Genomic DNA, 19995 nt, shown 5'->3' with positions numbered 1-19995 from the left:
TTTACTTTCACTTTGAGTCTGAGAGCGTCATTTATAGGAGTGGATTCAAACTTTTCCCTAAAATCCCATAACAATCATCTATCAGTTACTACATATTTGTGTCTATAGATATTCAGGTTTTTAAAGGTTTCTGAAAAATGAGAAGACAATTAGCACAGTTGTCTATGAGATCTAACGGCTATTTTGTTTATTGAAACTATAGATGACAATTGTTTGTCTGTCCTGTGAGGAAATCATGTTTCCTCATATGGGAAGTTGCTGGAAAATCTATATTGGCCTTTCCACATTTTGTAGCAGTCCTTGTAAACCAGTTTTTCTATCCCAGACTGTTCTAACTTTTATTTGTTAGATTTGGTTTTTTTGTTATAGATTTGGTCAAATTACAGATATATTGAACTACTTCTGGGACCTGGATCAGTCCATTGGATGCTTTGAATACTTCTTTGTCCTAAATACCACACAATTCCTCCCTGAAATAGTCAGCTCTTCAACCATTCTCAGCAGGAAGCAGCTCTAGAAGATGAGACATCGTCCTTGCTCCTAATGGACTTTGAATCTCATTGATTGGGGGGGGGGGGGTAATTGGAAATGATTGATGAATGACTTAAATTTTCTGACTGGGTCCCCTGCTCCTTCATGTTTAGGATTTGGGATGAAAAATGTTGGGTTAAAATTGGGTTAACTGTTGCTATTGAGGATATCTACATTATCTAATTGATCACAATGTTCCCTTCAGAACATTTATTGTTTAAGGGATCTTTAGATTAGTTCCTGAGAGGCAGCTAGTTGGTGCAGGGGATAGACAACCAGCCCTGAAGTCAGGAGGACCTGAGTTCAAATCTGGCCTCAAACACTCAACACTTCCTAGCTGTGTGACCCTGGGCAAGTCACTTAACCTCAATTGCCTCAGCAAAAATAAAAATAAAAAAAAGTTTAAGTAGATAAGATCCTGAATGGAAAATGCCTATTGTACTAGTCTGTTATATATAGGAACTTTAATTCGCTTTCAGGATTTATATATGGGATGTCTACTTGACAATTTATTTACTCCTCCTTGGATAATTTCTGCAATGAAAGAAAAGGGGAGGATAAGAGATAGGGGACAGGAAAACTGGTGTATTTTTCCCAAAAGTACTCACTTGACTTCAGGCACTTCTGCCCCACTCCCTAACCTACCAGTTCAGATTGAAGTGAAAACCCTTCCTTCCAGCAGTCTCTTTTGATTTTTTACTCCTTGCTTGGTTTATTATTTAAACCCTAACTGGACTGTGATTGTTGGGTATGTTTTAATTTGAAATGCCTTATTCTGTTGAAATTGCCCTGGCAGACTATTCTTGATTGCCTGTTTTGAGGAAATTTCCAAGATACAGACACCTGTCTTGGGACTGGCAGTCTCTCTGATTCGCTTCTCCAGTCCTAACCCTAGTTCCTTGATTAGTATTTCAGCAATCTCAAAGGATGTTGCAGTTTGGTATCAATCCTCTGACTTTATAGTTTGCCTGCCTTCATGATCCAAGTTGCATACTCTGATACTCTACTCAGAAATCTGGATCCTTTCTATTTCCTAGTAGCAGCACCTGTCTGTTCTTCTGGGCAGGGACAAGTGGACAAGGATAAATTGTTTCCTTCATATAGACAAAAATACTTGCAGTTCTCTAATGATTGTCATCACTATTTGGGTAGTTGGAAAGAAAGACTAGAATTGAGCTGCATATGATTGCTTGAGCCTAAAATCACCTGTATAGAAAGAGATAATAAGGAGTTATTATCTCATATAAATGAGGCCCAAAAAGAAAATCTGATACAGCAGAGGTTAGTAAGGGGGAGGGCAGGTAATGCTAAAACCTGACATTAGGAATGGCTTAAAGAAGTAAATATTTATGTACATAAGTGGTGTGTTTGTGTGTGTGTGTGTATGTGTGTACATATATTATATATAAAATTTATATATATAGCGTATATATAATACATGAACACAAATTATGTGTGTATAAATATATCTGTATATATGTGTATGTGTGCATATACATATGTATGATATATGTATGTATGCATAAAAGTCTTCGACATTCAGGAAGAAACAAGAGGGCCAGGGGATGAGGGTGAGAGGGTAAAGGAGAAATTTTTAGAGTCAGGTTAAGGAATGAGGAGAGATAGGGTAAATAAAGGGAAAAGGATACAAGGGAAAACAGGAATGAGGAAAATGTTCAAGTATTTTAATAGCTTAGAATATGAATGGGACATATTTATCATAAAATAGACGTGAATAGCAGATTCAAAATTTGAATTTAATGATAAAATGTTTTCTTGGACATTATAAAATTACTTTCAAATTATTTTACTGATTAATAAAAAAAATGACAAAGTTCATTTGAAAGAGCAGATGGTCAAGAATTTCAAAGAAGCCAGGAATAAAAGATATAAAGGAAATAGGTTCAGCACTCTAAGACTATAACCTACATTATGAGGGACATCATTGTTGAAGTGTAAAAAGAATAATTTCAATTATTTTGTGTTGGAATCCTTACAAACTATAACTAATTAGAGTTGATCTAATCTTACAAGAAGATGTTTTGGGCCAGAATCTGAAACAAGGTACTAAGTAGAACTAATTAATACAAGGTGGCAGCCCGGGGAGAGCTGGCCCTAAGAGCTTTAAGGGAGGTGTGAATTCTTTGTAACAAAGTTACAAAGTTTACTTTGTGAAACTCCTATACTTGTGAACTCCAATGAGTAAAGGTGTGAACACAAGCCTTGTATTAATTAGTTCTACTTAGTACCTTGTTTCAGGTTCTGGCCCAAAACATCTTCTTGTAAGATCAGATCAACTCTAATTAGTTAGCAGTTTGTAAGGATTCCAACAATTTTGAATTAAAATTTTGTAGTGTAAATAAAATCTTTGTTGTAAAAAATAGGACTGCAGAAAATTGAGGGAAAAAATTTCATAATCAGTCTGTCAGAACACATGAGATTCAGTTGGAATACTGCTATAGTGAAGGAAATGTTGACCTGGTTAATTTAGAAACATGAAAAGATTTGAATCTATGAAGGAAAATGCTAACCAGTCCCTGAAAGACAGATGGCAAATGGAAAAGTGTGTGTGTGTGTGTGTGTGTGTGTGTGTGTGTCTGTGTGCATGTGTGTGTATGTATGTATGTATGTATTTGACCGCATAAGGCTATGTATGTATATGTTTAGAAATATCTATGTGTAAAGGAAATCTTCTTCAGGAAAGGGGGTGAAAAGGAGAGGGAAAAAAAAAACAAAGTAAAAAAATAAAGGGCAGAGAGCAAAAGAAAACCCACAAAGAAACAAAGGAAACATTGGCCATTCTGAAAAAATCTGCAGTATTTATGATTTAGGTTTTATTATCATGAAAATTTATTGTTTCATTCTGAATTTTCTATGGATTGCTGTGTAATTAGCAAGGTTTTTCTTTTTACTTTGCCATTTTGTATTTCAGTTTAAAATTTTTTTAAATTCCTTTTTAAAAATAACCCAAGAATAATGTGATTCCACTTCTTCATTTTACAGATAACTAAATTGAGATCCACTCTATAATCTAAACAAAAATTAATACTGATGATTTAAAAAAACAAATTTATAATACAGTAATTTCCCAATTGATAAGCAGTAAAATATATGAATAGGAATCTTTTTAATGAAACAAAAATATATACATTTTCATATAACATAAATGCTCTAAATCACTATCAATTAGAGAAGTACAAATTAAAACAACTTGGAGATATTAATAAATAACTTTCAAACTAACTAACATTATAGAAAGGGAAATTATAAATGTTAGAGGGAATGAGGAAAATTGGAACACTGATTTACTGTCGGTGGAACAATAAATTGATCAATCGGTTTTGGACAGAGATCTGGAAGTGTGTCCAAGAAGTTATAAAACTATGCAGATGCTTTGAGCCAGCAATGCCTCTCTTTGATACATTAAGCAAGGTAATAAAGGGAAAAGAAAAAGAATTTAAAGCAAAATATTACAATATAGTAGCAGAAGTCTTTGTGCTGGCAAAGAACTGGAAACTTAGGAGATGCCCAACAATTGTGTCACGACTCAGCAAGTTGTGAGATTTGATTTTACTGGCATACTATGATGTTATAAGAAATGATGAGTTGGGTGATTTTAGAAAAATATTGAGAGGCTTGTTTAAAATTATGAAGACTAAAATGACTAGAAGCAAAGAATGTTATCTAGTAAAAGAGCAATAATATTTTAGGGACAATTTTGAACATCCAAGATGTTTTGAGTATTATAAATATTCATATCAAACACAAAGTCTATAAAGGAAGATGCTATCCATATGCAGAGAAAGAAATGATAAACAGAAACATGCATAGTGTGGTATAACATGTATAAATATAAGCTAAAACACATAATTATGTTTAGTGGTAGCTTTCTGTAGAATGTATTGGGGAGGGAAGGAGAAAAAATGCTAAGTGCAAAGTACAGAACAAAAGAAAACTTACTGTAATACTAATTATACAGTTACCCCCCCCCAAAAAAAAAGGAAACACCATGAAAGGAAAATTCATGTTGTTATGGTATGTCCCATATATAGAAATGTTCCTTTGTTGTTTCTCCATGCATTAAAGTTCAAAATGAATAAAGGTTTTAAAAACAGAAAAACATAATTAGCAAAAATTAAATCAGCACATTGTTTACAAGATTAATTCAATACACAGCCTGCAGGGGACTTTTAGCCTGACATGATATAAGCCTGAATAGCAGGCTTATAATGTCCTTTAGGTGTTAAAATGATCGATAATCCAGTTACTTGAAAGGAACCCTCTTAAGATCATTCTGCCTTTCTACTTCCCCCTGCCCCATCTGTTGATTTGCATGTCTCCCCAGGGACAGCCCCAGAGGCTCAGACCCAGATAAATGCCAGCTCATGGGTGAGGTCTCTGCTCAGCAGCATCCAAGGCCAGGGGAGGAGATGGGGGCCCAGGCTCAGCTCCTCTGCTCTCTGCTGCTCTGGATCTCAGGTGAGGGATCCTGCACATGCTCCATTGCTTTCTGGCCATCTCTAGGATGTGTCTGGGGGAGGTTAGGAGAGAGGAAGGAGATTCGGTCTATTCCCTTTTCCTTGTTCTTTCTGAATTGAAAGTCCAGGACAATGAAGTCATATGGATCATGTTCTGTCTTTTCTTTTTGATTCCAGGTTCCGGGGGAGCCATTGTGGTGACTCAGTCTCCAGAATTTTTGTCAGTGTCTCCAGGAGAGAGGGTCACCCTTAACTGCAAGACCAGCTCCAGTATTAGTAATTACTTACATTGGTACCAACAGAAGCCAGGGAAGGCTCCCAAGCTCCTAATTTATGATACAAATGCATTGTATCCTGGGGTCCCTGCCCGGTTCAGTGGCAGTGGCTCTGGGACAGATTTCTCCCTCACAATCAGCAGAGTGGAGGCTGAGGATGCTGCAGTCTATCATTGTCAGCAGAGATATAGCTCTCCTCCCACAGTGATACAGTCCCTAACAAAAACCTGCCCAGCAGCTGCTGAAGGAGCATCAGGGTCCCGGGGGCTTCTCCTTCTCCTCAGCTGGGATGGGGGCAGTGTGCCTGGGGCTGCCTCAGGGGAGGTTTTTAGGTCTCAGAGGAAGATGCTGGGGCTGTGAGAGTTCTGACCTTGATTTCTTTCCCAGTCACTTATACAGGAGTGACACAATCTAAATAATTAGGTCACATCCCAAAGTAAGTTTCTCTACCCAATACCTGATCCCTGTTCAGATCGTTAAGAAATGCTCTTATAGCCTTTGCTAGGAACGGAAGCTATTATAATTATTGATGCTTTGAGGATTGGATCATTGCCCTCCTACATAGTTCTCATTGCCATGGAGTCTGTCCTTAGCTTAAGTCTGGACCCGGCCTCTCTGCACCCTCCCTCCTTTGTTCACATTTCTGGGCTTTGGTACCAGACAAGTCCCATCCTCATCCTTGTCACATCCCCTCGAATTATTGCAGGCAGTTATTCCATGTTCCATGTTGGGCCTCCCCCAAGCTCAGCCTCCCTGATGCCTTCAGACAAACTTCCTGCCTCTGGGCCTCTGGCCCTTTCCCCATCCTGGCTGCCTCCCTCTGCCTGCATACCAGCCTGCCTCAGGCCATTCTCCCACGGGGCAGCCAGGAGGGAAAGCAGGATTCCAGGGGAGCTCTGACCAGGACAAGCCTAGAACAGCCTGGGACCTGGGAGGGAGTTACTGACCTCCTGACAGAGAAGGGATGGACACAAGGAACAGAGACCTATATGTCAGACATGGCTACTCTGCGGATTCAGTTTGTTGGACTCTGTTTATTTATGGTTTCACTGAGATAGAGCATCAGGAGAGCGTCACAGTCTGTCAGACACTCACCGGATTCTGGGCCTTCCAGCTCAGCCATGCCCGCCCATGCTGTGAGACCCCTTTTGTCACATCCTTCCTAAGTGCACCGGGAGGGCTCCACCCACACCAAAGGGGCCCTTCTCCATTTTTCTGGACATTATCAGAAGAGCAAGGAGCACAGGATGATCCCAGGGCTGTTCCGTTCTCTTGCCACCTGCCATATTTGTGGGCTTAGATTCTGGATGACATCCTTTATTCTCTCCCATCTTAAGAGTTCTTTGTTTCCATTGGCCATTCTCCGCCATGTGGCTCTTCGTTGACTTCTCCAAGCACTTCTAGGAAAACTCGAAAAATAACGATTGCAATGATGTAAATGAAAACAAAAACATCATGACAAAACTGAAGCTTCATCCTTGTAATGGCTAAGCTTGACCCAGGAGAGATGAGAAACTGGCTCTTTGTGCTGATTTCCTTGCCCTGCAAGGCAACTCAGAACACTGGCAACGGAATACACTGGCACCAGCAAGACAAAGGAGGCTTACAGACCTGAGGAGATGACAGGAACATACATGTAATTAAATAAGATTAAAAACAAAAGAAAACCATAAAATTATCAGACGTCAAAATAAATAAAATATTCATTATATGGAGTTTGGTGTTTGATGTTCTATTTTTGCGAATAATAACAGTTGCAATAACAATAATGTAGTGCGTTCAGGTTTGGAAGGGGTTTTTCAAATATTCATTTTTCACCCACACAACCACACTCCTAGCAGTTTGGTGCTATTTCTATGGCCAATTTAGAGATGAGGAGCTGAAATAGGCAGGGGAAAGTGACTTATGCAAGGTTTAACAACTATTAAGTATTAGAGGCTAGATTTGAATTCAGAGCTTCCTGATTCCAGGTCCAGTGTGCTATCCACTGCCCTGCCTGGCCATCTCTAGTCAGCCTTGGTTGCCAAGGGAAGGTCTCAAAATAATGGAAACACTCATTTTCTGCACACTGTGCAGTCACCAGCTTATCTGTCTCCTCCAAAGTCATTTGGTCTCATGGGAAGATACAGATCAGAACCACTGCAGATGGCTCTGGATGAAGTGAGAGTCCTTGGCATTTTAAACGAAGGTCTTTAACAGGTTTCAGTCTGACCCAGGCAATGCCCAATCTCTCATTAACTCTAGGTAAGAAATGATGCAGAGAGCAATCTCTATTACCTAGTCAAAAAGAAAGAGTTTCGAAACTGCCAAGTTAAGGAGAAAATATTGGAAGCAACATGAAAAAAGATTTTGAATATCCTGGAGTTACATGAAAGATTCACAAGCTTCAGCAGCTGTTACAGTGAAGGATCATAGCTCTTAGAATATTATATGCCCTAGAGCAAAAGAACAGGAGATATGATCAAGAGAAACTTACCTATCAAGCATATATAATTGTGAATGGTAAAAATAAATTGTCATTTAATATAATCAAAGACTTTTAGGTTGTTTAGAGGGAAATTTGACATATAAGTTCCAGGATTTTATGAGGGTAAATTGTTACTTTCATATATAGGAAACTACTTGCAGTGCTCTAATGATTGTAATCACTATGTGGATAGTTTGAAAGAAAGGCTAGAACTGAGCTGCATGAGATTGGCTGATTCTAAAATCACCTGTAGAGGAAGAGATAATAAGGAGTTATTATCTCATATAAAGAAGGCCTAAAAAGAAAAACTGATAGAGCAGAGGTTAGCAGAGAGGAGGGCAGGTGGTGCTAAAACCTGACATTAGGAATGGGTAAAAGAGGTAAATATGTTTGTATTTATGTGGGGTGTGTTTGCATGTACATACATTATATATAAAATTTTTATACACATACATATAATACACAAACACAAATTAGGTGTGTATGCACATAGATACATATATCTGTATATACATGTGTGTGTGTTTGTATATAGACATATGTGTGTATGTGCATGTATGTGTAAAAATCTTCTACATTCAGGAAGAAACAAGAGGATCAAGTGATAGGGATGGAGGAATAAGGGAGAGAGTTTTAGAAACAAGTTAATGAAGAGGAGGGCAAGGTCGCAGGGAAGTAAAACAGGAATGAGGAGAGAGACTGTAAATAAAGGGAGAAGGATACTAAGGAAAAGCAGGAAAGAGGAAAATAAGCAAGTATTTTATTAGCTTAGACTAGGAATGGGATACATTTATTATAAAATAGAAATGGATAGTAGATTCAGAATTTGGATTTAGTGATAAATGGCTTTCTGGAACATCCAAAAAATTATTTTCAAATTATTCTACTGATTTGCAAAAATAATGACAAAGTTCATTTGGAAGAACAGACGGTCAAGAACTTCAAAGAAGCCTGGAATAAAGGATATAAAGGAAATAGATTCAGCCCTCTAAGACAAAACCCTATATTACGAGGGACATCATTGTTCAAGTGTAAAAAGAATAATTTCAATTATTTTCAACTAAAATTCTGCATATAAATAAAATCTTTGTAGTCAAGAATAGAAAGATTACATAAAATTGAGGAAAAGATGTTCACAATCAATCCCTAAAAGCAGATGAAATTCGATTAGAATACTGCTAAGGTGAAGGAAATGATGAACTGGTTGATTTAGAGACATGGAAAGACCTGAACCTATGAAAGACGATGCTACCCGGCCTCTGAAAGACAGATGACAGACAGAAGTAAGTAAAGTATATATACATATATGTATTTGACTGCATATGCGTATGTGTGTATGTGTTTATAAATACCTATGTGTAAATGAAACCTTCTATTATTAAAGGTATGTGAAAAGGGGATGAAAAGGAAGGGAAAAAATAAAGCAAAAAGTGCACAGCAGAGAGCAAAAAAAAATCCCCAAAGAAGCAAAAAATGGGCCAATCTGAAAAAAAATGTAGTATTTATATGTAAGTTTTCTTGACAAGAAAATTCATTGGTTCATTTTGAATTTTCTATGGATTGCTGTGAAATTGGCAAAAATTGCTCTTTTCTTTACCATTTTGTATTTGTTTAAATTTTTTTTTAAATCCTTTTTAAAAATAACCCAGGGATAATGTAATTCCATGTCTTCATTTTAGAGATAACTAAATTGAGATCCATTCTATATTCTAGACAATAAATCATACTGATGATTAAAAATTTTTTTATAATATAGTAATTCCTGAATTGATAAGATGATAAGATATAAGGTATGAATAGACATTTTCTATTTTTCTGTCTATTTTTCAATGAAGCAATAAATAATATACATTGTCATAAAACAAAAATGCTCTAAATCCCCAGTGATTAGAGAAGTACAAATTAAAACAGTTTTGAAATATTAACAAAAAACTTTCAAATTGACTATCATGATAGAAAGGGAAATTATAAATGTTATAGGGAATGAGGAAAATTGGAACATTGATTTACTGTTGGTGGAAAAATAAAGTGAACCATCAGTTTTGGACACCGATCTGGAAGTGTGCCCAAGAAGTTATAAAACTTTACACACTTTGAGCCAGCCATGACTCTCTTTGATACATTTACCAAGGTAATAAGGAGAAAAGGAAAAGAACTTTAAATAAAATATTAAAATCTGATAGCAGCTGTCTTTGTGCTGGCAAAGAACTGGAAGCTTAGGAGATGTCCAACAAGTGGGTCATCACTCAGCAAGTTGCCATAAATGAATAAAAGCTTTAAAAACAGAAAAGCATAATTAACAAAAATTAAATCAGCACATTGATTACAAAACTAAGTCAATACACAGCCTGCAGGGGACTTTAGCCTGACATGACAGATTGGGGGAATAGACAGGATTATAATGTCTTTTAGGGGTTAAAATGATCAATAATCCAGTTACTTGAAAGGAAAGCTCTTAAGATCATTCTGCTTTTCTACTTCCCCCTGCCCCATCTGTTGATTTGCATGTTTCCCCAGGGACAGCCCCAGATGCTCAGACCCAGATAAATGCCAGCTCACGGGTGAGGTCTCTGCTCAGCAGCATCCAAGGCCAGGGGAGGAGATGGGGGCCCAGGCTCAGCTCCTCTGCTCTCTGCTGCTCTGGATCTCAGGTGAGGGATCCTGTACATGCTCCATTGCTTTCTGGCCATCTCTGGGATGTATCTGGGGGAGGTGGGGAGAGAGGAAGGAGATTTGGCCTCTTCCCTTTTCCTTGTTCTTCCTGAATTGAAAGTCCAGGACAATGAAGTCATATGGATCATGTTCTATTTTTTCTTTTTACTCCAGGTTCCAGGGGGGCCATTGTGGTGACTCAATCTTCAGAATTTTTGTCAGTGTCTCCAGGAGAGAGGGTCACCATTAGCTGTAAGACCAGCTCGAGTGTTAGTAATTACTTAAATTGGTACCAACAGAAGCCAGGGGAGGCTCCCAAGCCACTAATTTATCGTTCAACCACCCTGCATCCTGGAGTCCTTGCCCGGTTCAGTGGCAGTGGGTCTGGGACAGATTTCTCCCTCACAATCAGCAACATGGAGGCTAAGGATGCTGCAGTCTATTACTGTCAGCAGAGCTATAGCTATCCTCCCACAGTGATACATCCCCGAACAAAAACCTGCCCAGCAGCTGCTGAGGGAGACATCAAGGTCCCAGGGGCTTCTGCTTCCCCTTAGCTGGAATGGGGGCAGTGTGCCTGGAATGCCTCGGGGGAGGTTTCTAGGTCTCAGAGGGAGATGCTGGGCTGTGACAGGTTCTGACCTTGATGTCTTTCCTGTCCACAGGAGTGACACAATCTAAATAATTAGGTCACAGCCAAAAGTGGGTTTCCCTACCCCAAACCTGACCAAGAACCCGCTGTTCAGATCTCTAAGAAATGCTCTCATAGCCTTTGCTGGGAGACCTCCAGTGCAGGGGGACTAACTACCATGAGAGCAGTGGATGAAGCCAGGCACATGGTCAGGAAGGCCTGAGTTCAAATCAGTCACTTCCTACCTGTATGATGCTGGGCAAGTCACTTAACCTTTGTTTCAATTTTCTTATCTTTTAAAGGAAGATCACATTAGCCTTTGCCTCCTGGGGGTTTTGTCAGGATCAAGGAAGAAAATAACTGAGAACTGCTCAGCAGTGTGGCTGGCACTTAGGAGGAGCTGTAGGAACAGTAGCTCTTATAATTATTGATGCCTCCAGGACTGCATCATTACCCTCCTATATAATTCTCTTTGCAAGTCTAAACCCGGTCTCTCTGCATGTTCCCTGCTTTGCTCACTTTTCTGGGTTTTGGTACCAGACAAGGCACACCCCCATCCTTGTCACAGCCCTTTGGATGCTTGTGGACAGTTATTCCAAGCCCCGTGTTGGGCCTCCCCCAAGCTCAGCCTCCCTGGTTCCTTCAGACAAACTTCCTGTCTCTGGGCCTCTGGCCCTTTCCCCATCCTGGCTGCCTCCCTCTGCCTGGGCACAGCCTGTCTCAGGCCATTCTCCCACGGGGCAGCCAGGAGGGAAAGCAGGATTCCAGGGATCTCTGACCAGAGCAAGCCTAGAACAGCCTGGGATCTGGGAGGGAGTTACTGACCTCCTGACAGAGAAGGGATGGGCACAAGGAACAGAGATCTATACGTCAGACACGGCTCCTCTGCAGATTCTGTTTGTTGGACTCTGTTTATTTATGGTTTCACTGAGATAGAACATCAGGAGAGGGTCACAGTCTGTCAGACACTCACCAGAGTCTGGGCCTTCCAGCTCAGCCATGCCAGCCCATGCTGTGAGACCCCTTTTGTCACATCCTTCCTAAGTGCACGGGGAGGGTTCCACCCAAACCAAAGGGGCCCTTCTCCATTTTTCTGCACATCATCAGGAGAACAAGGAGCACAGGATGATTCCACGGCTGTTCCGTGCTCTTGTCACCTGCCATATTTGTGGGCTTAGATTTTAGATGACATCCTTTATTCTCTCCCATCTTAAGAGCTCTTTGTTTCCATTGGCCATTCTCCACCATGTGGCTCTTCTTTGACTTCTCTAAGCACCTGTAGGAAAACTAGAAAAATAACGATTGCAATGATGTAAATGAAAACAAAAACATCATGACAAAACTGAATCTTCATCCCTGCAATGGCTTAAGCTTGACCCAGGAGAGATGAAAAACTGGCTCTTTGAGCTGATTTACTTGCCCTGCAAGGCCACTCAGAACACTGGCAACATAATACACTACCGTGTTTCCCCGATAATAAGACCTATCCTGAAAATAAGCCCTCCCCTTACTGTGTAAGATTCCTCTAAAATAAGCCCAACCCCGAAAATAAGCCCTATTGAGATTGCTACTGTAGTGAAGGTGATCCCCTGTGCTACACGCTACATTACGGTACCCTCTGTATGCACCATCTCCCCCCCCCCCCCATCCATGATATGCATGCCGTGCTCCGAGCTGCATCCAATCAGAGCTGCAGCAGTGAGCACGTCATCCTGTTCTTCCCCAGTGATTTGCTTGCTGGCACCATTGAGAGCAGTGCTGCAGAGGAGAGCTGAGGCAGGACAACATAAAAACCCAGTATGTAAGCGGGAGTGAGGGGGCATGATGGAGGATAGAAGGAGCACTCAGGGAGCATTGCTGTCAATGTTCATTAAAATAAGCCCTCCCCTGAAAATAAGCCCTCTGGTGTTTTTTCTGTCCAAAAATTAATAGGACAGTGTCTTATTATCGGGGAAACACGGTAGCACCAGCAAGACAAAGGAAGCCTTACTGACCCGAGGAGATGACAGGAACATACTTGTAATTAAATAAGATTAAATACAAAAGAAAACCATACAATTATCAGACGTCAAAGTAAATAAAATATTTATTATATGGAGCTTGATGTTTGATGTTCTATTTTTGGGAATAATAACAGTTGCAGCAACAATAATATAGTGCTTTCAAGTTTGGAAGGGGTTTTTCAAATATTCATTTTTTCACCCACACAACCACACTCCTAGCAGTTCGGTGCTAATTTTATGGCCAATTTAGAGATGAGGAGCTGAAATAGAGGAAAGTGACTTATGCAAGGTTTAACAACTATTAAGTCTTAGAGGTTAGATTTGAATTCAGAGCTTCCTGATTCCAGGTCCAGTGTGCTATCCACTGCCCTGCCTGGTCATCTCTAGTCAGCCTTGGTTGCCAAGGGAAGGTCTCAAAATATTGGAAACACTCGTGTCTGGTGGCAGAATGTTAATCTATAAATGTTGGGAGCCCCAGTTTCTAAGTGGATTGGCAAAGCCCAGCACTGAGATCAAATGGGCCCAGCACTTGTGCAGGAACACCACTGCCCTCTATGATTCTCATTAGTGGACTACTATTTCCTATATTATTTATAATTGCCTTGATTACAGCACTAAACATTACCTAAAAAAATCTGGTGAGAAGGGGAATTTGGGCAAGTTAACTAGAAATGATTCCACAGGCATATTCTGTCCTAAGAAAACTAATCTCTCACTGAGACAGATGATAAAGGAGAGACCATGGAAAGCATTGTCCCTACGGGAGAGAATCCAAAGGCCCAGGAAATAATGGTGTTTCCCTATTTAGACTCAGAAAAGATCAGTAAGTCTAGGAACCAAAAGATGGTTAAAGTATAACTGGAATTGCCCCAAATACCTATGTACACGGTTCCCAGTCAGAGAAGTAGAGGCATCAAACAATGCATAGAACTGACAAAGATATAAGTAAACTAACAAAATTCACTGACATTTAACCTTGTATAACATTTATCTTTCTTTATTGGCTTTGCATCCTGTGGTCAATCGTTAACACTTAACCATATATATACAAGTATAGATACATATATGTGACTGCATATGAGTATGGATGTATATGTTTACAAATACCTGTGTGTAAATGAAACCTCCTATCATTAAAGGTATGTGAAAAGGGGATGAAAAAGAGAGGAAAATAAAGTAAAAAGTGCACAGCAGCTATAATGGGAACTCGCCCGCTGGGCTCCGGGGCTGCCCGGTCCCGCTGTGCTAGCCTGATCTTGTCATCTTCTGTCATGAGCTTAAAGCCAGAGGCCCCGGGGCTCTGAGTGTTCCTCGGGGCTCTGAGTGCGGCCCCGGGGCTCTGAGTGCTCCCTGGGTCTCTGAGTGCTCTCCTGGAACCCAGGCAGCCCCATGGCCTCTGTGGCGACCTTGGCGGCCCCGGGGGCCGGAGGAGCGGGATCCGGAGCCCGAAGCCGGAGCCCGCCGACGGAGGCGTCCACTCGCAGGGACTTCTCCTGGCTGAGCTCCTTCTTGGCGGGAGGGCTTGCAGGATGTTGGGCCAAAACCACCATCGCACCTTTGGATCGAGTGAAGATACTACTACAGGCACATAATCACCGTCACGGACATTTAGGAGGGTTTTCTGCTTTGTACGCTGTCCCCAAAAAGGAAGGTTAGCGTGGGTTGTAGAAAGGAAATGGAGCCAGGAGGATTAGAATCTTTCCCTATGGTGCAATTCGGTCTATGTCCTCTGACCGTTATAAAAAGTGAATTACCACGAAACTTGGGATTTCTGGACATAAACGCCGGCTAAAGGCTGGCTCCATGGCAGGTGGGACAGCAGCCATCTGGACTCACCCACTTGACATGGTTAACGTTCACCTGGCGTTGCAGGCCAAAGCAGAACACACATACACAGGAATGGTTCGTGCATTCGGAACAATTTTTGCAAAGGGAGGGGCTTTCGTGGATTTTACAGAGGACTGATGCCTACTGTTGGAGGAATGGCTCCCTAGGCAGGGATTTCAGTTTTTACTTTTGGTACTGTGAGGGATGAGGAAGACCTTTACCCAAAATGACTACTCAGAGATCACTCAGTAGAAAGCAGAAAAGTGATTTATTAATAAATTCTCATGAGAATGAGCAATTCCACTGCGAGGAGGGAAAGAGAGAAAGCTTGCAGTAGAAGGGCTAAAGATTTAGGAAAGATAGACAGTTTTTATAGGTTTGGTTACAAAGGATTACATCATAGGTTGGGGAGCTTTGAAAAATAAGTGCCCTCTCCCCTAACTGAATGTTAAACATTGGTGCCAAAGGCAAATTAGAACAGAATGCTTTGTTTCCCTGATTCTGAGAGGAATCATCAGTCAGACCTTCAAACTTCAGATTACTGAGCTGGCGCATTTAATAATCTAAATATTGATAACATTGAACAAGGATAAATGTCATCATTTCTGGTTAAGTAAATATATAGTTTTAAGTAAATATTGGCTTGCACACAACGTATTTATGCAGGTCATAGAGACATTGAAATAATAAAAATAAAATACAGAAAAAGAATTCATCCATTCCTGTAAGTTCTTCACCTTATCTCTCTATTCCCCACAGTACCTTAAAGAGTGTTGGTCTCTCCAGTGCTCCTACTTTACTTGGAAGACATTCATCAGACAAGCCTAATGTCTTAGTTTGGAAAACGCAAACAAACCTGCTTTGTGGTGATGTTGCTGGAGCAACAGCACAGACTATATCTCATCCACTTGATCTAACTCGTGGAAGAATGCAATTAGGGATTCTGAAAAGTGCCTTACAATGTGGAAGACGCTGAAGTATGTCTATGGACATCATGGAATTCGAAGAGGGCTCTATTGGACCTATCCTTTAACTACATTCGCTGTGTTCCCTCCAAGCCATGGCATTCACAATCTATGAGCTCATGAAGCAATTCTTGCACCTCAACTGAAGTGTTTTTCCTTAAGAAACTATCCAGGCAGACACATGTATATCTATTTTACAAATATATATATATATATATAATGTTTTACTTTAATATTGGCAGTGGGGGGAGGGGTGGTATATAGATTAAATGAAATATAAAATTACTCTCTAGTCCTGGACTACTTGATACATATGTATGTTTTAAAGTCAGAAACCAGAAGTGCTTCCTGTTATTTTTTGATGCTATGTTTTGTGGTTTCCCAATATGAAACATCCTTAAGCCAACTCTGAATATTTTATTTAAGTTCATTAGTTTAATTAAAATAACTAAAAGATCTGAGAAAAAAAGTGCACAGTAAAGAGCAAAAGAAAATACACAAAGAAGCAAAAAATGGGCCATTCTGAAAAAATATGTAGTATTTATTATGTAAGTTTTTCTTGACATGAAAATTCATTGGTTTCTTTTGAATTTTCTCTGGATGGCTGTGTAATTGGCAAGGTTGTTTTTTTAATTACCATTTTGTATTTAACTTTGGAATTTTTTAAGTGCTTTTTAAAAATAACCAGGGATAATGTAATTCTATATCTTCATTTTAGAGATAACTAAATTGAGATCCATTCTATATTCTAGACAATAATTGATACTGATGATTAAAAAAAATTATAATATAGTGATTCCTGAATTGATAAGATGATATAAGATATAAATAGACATTTTCTATTTTTCTGTCTATTTTTCAATGAAGCAATAAATAATATACATTGTCATAAAACAAAAATGCTCTAAATCACTAGTGATTAGAAAAGTACAAATTAAAACAGCTTTGAGATATTAACAAAACTTTCAAATTGGCTAATATGATAAAAAGGGAAATTATAAATGTTACGGGGAATGAGGAAAATTGGTTTACTGTTTTATTGATTTACTGTTGCTGGAACAACAAACTGAACCATGAGTTTTGGAAAGTGACCTGGAAGTGTGCCCAAGAAGTTATAAAACTGTGTACACACTTTGAGCCAACAATGCCTCTCTTTGATACATGTACCAAGGTAATAAGGAGAAAAGATAAAGAACTTTAAACAAAATATTAAAATCTAATAGCAGTCTTTGTGCTGGCAAAGAACTGGAAGCTTAGGAGATGCCCAACAACTGGGTCATCACTCAGCAAGTTGTAAATGAAGAAAGGCTTTAAAAACAGAAAAGCATAATTAACAAAAATTAAATCAGCACATTGATAACAAAACTAAGTCAATACACAGCGTGCAGGGGACTTTAGCCTGATATGACTGTTTGGGGGAATAGACAGGATTATAATGTCTTTTAGGGTTTAAAATGATCAATAATCCAGTTACTTGAAAGGAAAGCTCTTAAGATCATTCTGCCTTTCTACTTCCCCCTGCCCCATCTGTTGATTTGCATGTTTCCCCTGGGACAGCCCCAGAGGCTCCGACCCAGATAAATGCCAGCTCAGGGGTGAGGTCTCTGCTCAGCAGCATCCAAGGCCAGGGGAGGAGATGGGGGCCCAGACTCAGCTCCTCTGCTCTCTGCTGCTCTGGATCTCAGGTGAGGGATCCTGCACATGCTCATTGCTTTTTGGCCATCTCTGGGATGTGTCTGGGGGAGGTTAGGAGAGAGGAAGGAGATTTCGCCTGTTCCCTTTTCCTTGTTCTTTCTGAATTGAAAGTCCAAGACAATGAAGTCATTTGGATCACGTTCTGTCTGTTCTTTTTTACTCCAGGTTCCAGGGGGGCCATTGTGGTGACTCAGTCTCCAGAATTTTTGTCAGTGTCTCCAGGAGAGAAAGTCACCATTAACTGCAAGACCAGCTCGGGTGTCAATAATGCTTTAAGTTGGTACCAACAGAAGCCAGGGGAGGCTCCCAAGCTCCTAATTTATGCTTCAACCAACCTGCATACTGGGGTCCCTGCCCGGTTCAGTGGCAGTGGATATGGGACAGATTACTCCCTCACAATCAGCAGAGTGGAGACTGAGGACGCTGCAGTCTATCACTGTCAGCAGTATGATAGCTTTCCTCCCACAGTGATACATCCCCGAACAAAAACCTGCCCAGCAGCTGCTGAGAGGGCATCAGGGCCCCAGGGGCTTCTCCTTCCCCTCAGTTGGGATGGGGGCAGTTTGCCTGGGTTGCTTCAGGGAGAGGTTTCCAGGTCTCAGAGGAAGATGCTGGAGCTGTGATGAGTTCTGACCTTGATTTTTTTCCCCAGTCACTTTTACAGAAGTGACACAATCTAAATAATTAGGTCACAGCCAAAAGTGGGTTTCCCTCCCCCAAACCTGACCAAGAACCCCCTGTTCAGATCTTTAAGAAATGCTCTTATAGCCTTTGTGGAGAGAACTCCAGTGCAGGGGGACTAACTCCCACGGGAGCAGTGGATGGAGCGAGGCATGAGGTCAAGAAGGCTTGAGTTCAAATCAGTCACTTCCTAGCTGTATGATGCTGGGCAAGTCACTTAACCTTTGTTTCAATTTTTTTATCTCTTAAATGGGGATCACATTAGCAGCTGCCTCCTGGGGTGTTTGTGAGGATCAAGGGAGAAAATAACTGAGAGCTGCTCAGCAGTGTGGCTGACACTTAGTAGGAGCTGTAGGAATGGTCGTTGTTATTATTATTAATGCCATTAGCACTGGGTCATCAATTACTCGTCTCACTGCTAGGGAGTCTCTTCTTATCTTAAGTCTAAACCCGGCCTTTCTGCATCTTCCCCACTTTGCTCACATTTCTGGGCTTTTGGTACCTGAACAAGTCCCACCCCCATCCTTGTCACAGCCCTTTGGACATTTGCAGACAGTTGTTCTATGCCCCATGTTGGGCCTCCCCCAAACTCAGCCTCCCTGGTTCCTTCAGACAATTTTCCTGCCTCTGGGCCTCTGACCCTTTCCCCATCCTGGCTGCCTCCTCTGCCTGGGCACAGCCTGTCTCAGGCCATTCTCCCACGGGGCACCCAGGAGGGAAAGCAGGATTCCAGGGGAGCTCTGACTAGGACAAGCCTAGAACAGCCTGGGATGGGAGGGAGTTACTGACCTCCTGACAGAGAAGGGATGGACACAAGGAACAGAGACCTATATGTTAGACACGGCTACTCTGTGGATTCAGTTTGTGGTTTCACTGAGATAGAGCATGAGGAGAGCGTCACAGTCTGTCAGACACTCACCAGAGTCTGGGCCTTCCAGCTCAGCCATGCCCGCCCATGCTGTGAGACCCCTTTTGTCACATCCTTCCTAAGTGCACCAGGAGGGCTCCACCCAAACCAAAGGGGCCCTTCTCCATTTTTCTGCACATCATCAGGAGAACAAGAAGCACAGGATGATCCCATGACTGTTCCGTGCTCTTGTCACCTGCCATATTTGTGGCCATAGATTCTGGATGACATCCTTTATTCTCTCCCATCTTAAGAGCTCTTTCTTTCCATTGGCCATTCTCGGCCCTGTGGCTCTTCTTTGACTTCTCTAAGCACTTCTAGGAAAACTAGAAAAATAACGATTGCAATGATGTAAATGAAAACAAAAACATCATGACAAAACTGAATCTTCATCCCTGCAATGGCTAAGCTTGACCCAGGAGAGCTGAGAAACTGGCTCTTTGTGCTGATTTCCTTGTCCTGCAAGGCCACTCAGAACACTGGCAACGGAATACACTGGCACCAGCAAGACAAAGGAGGCCTGACGGACCTGAGGAGATGACAGGAACATACTTGTAATTAAATAAGATTAAATACAAAAGAAAACCATAAAATTACCAGATCTGAAAGTAAATAAAATATTTATTATATGGAGTTTGGTGTTTGATATTCTATTTGGGAATAATAACAGTTGCAACAACAATAATAATGGCATTTATAGTGCATTCAGGTTTGGAAGGGGTTTTTCAAAGATTCATTTTTCACCCCCACAATCACACTCCTAGCAGTTCGGTGCTATTTCTATGGCCAATTTAGAGATGAGGAGCTGAAATAGACAGAGGAAAGTGACTTATGCAAGATTTAACAACTATTAAGGGTTAGAGGCTAGATTTGAATTCAGAGC

General features: G+C 40.7%; 1 pseudogene and 1 gene segment (V, D, J or C); both read left to right on the top strand.

Annotated features, from left to right (window-relative positions):
* Window positions 1-19995, top strand: part of LOC127547522 (immunoglobulin kappa variable 3-11-like) — a 49351-nt gene that overhangs the window by 12560 nt on the left and 16796 nt on the right.
* LOC127547517 (solute carrier family 25 member 16-like) lies at window positions 14427-15975 on the top strand (annotated as a pseudogene).

The sequence above is a fragment of the Antechinus flavipes genome, chromosome 2, assembly GCF_016432865.1.
Source record: "Antechinus flavipes isolate AdamAnt ecotype Samford, QLD, Australia chromosome 2, AdamAnt_v2, whole genome shotgun sequence".
NCBI lineage: Eukaryota > Metazoa > Chordata > Mammalia > Dasyuromorphia > Dasyuridae > Antechinus > Antechinus flavipes.
This window is presented reverse-complemented; position numbering and strand designations above follow the sequence as displayed.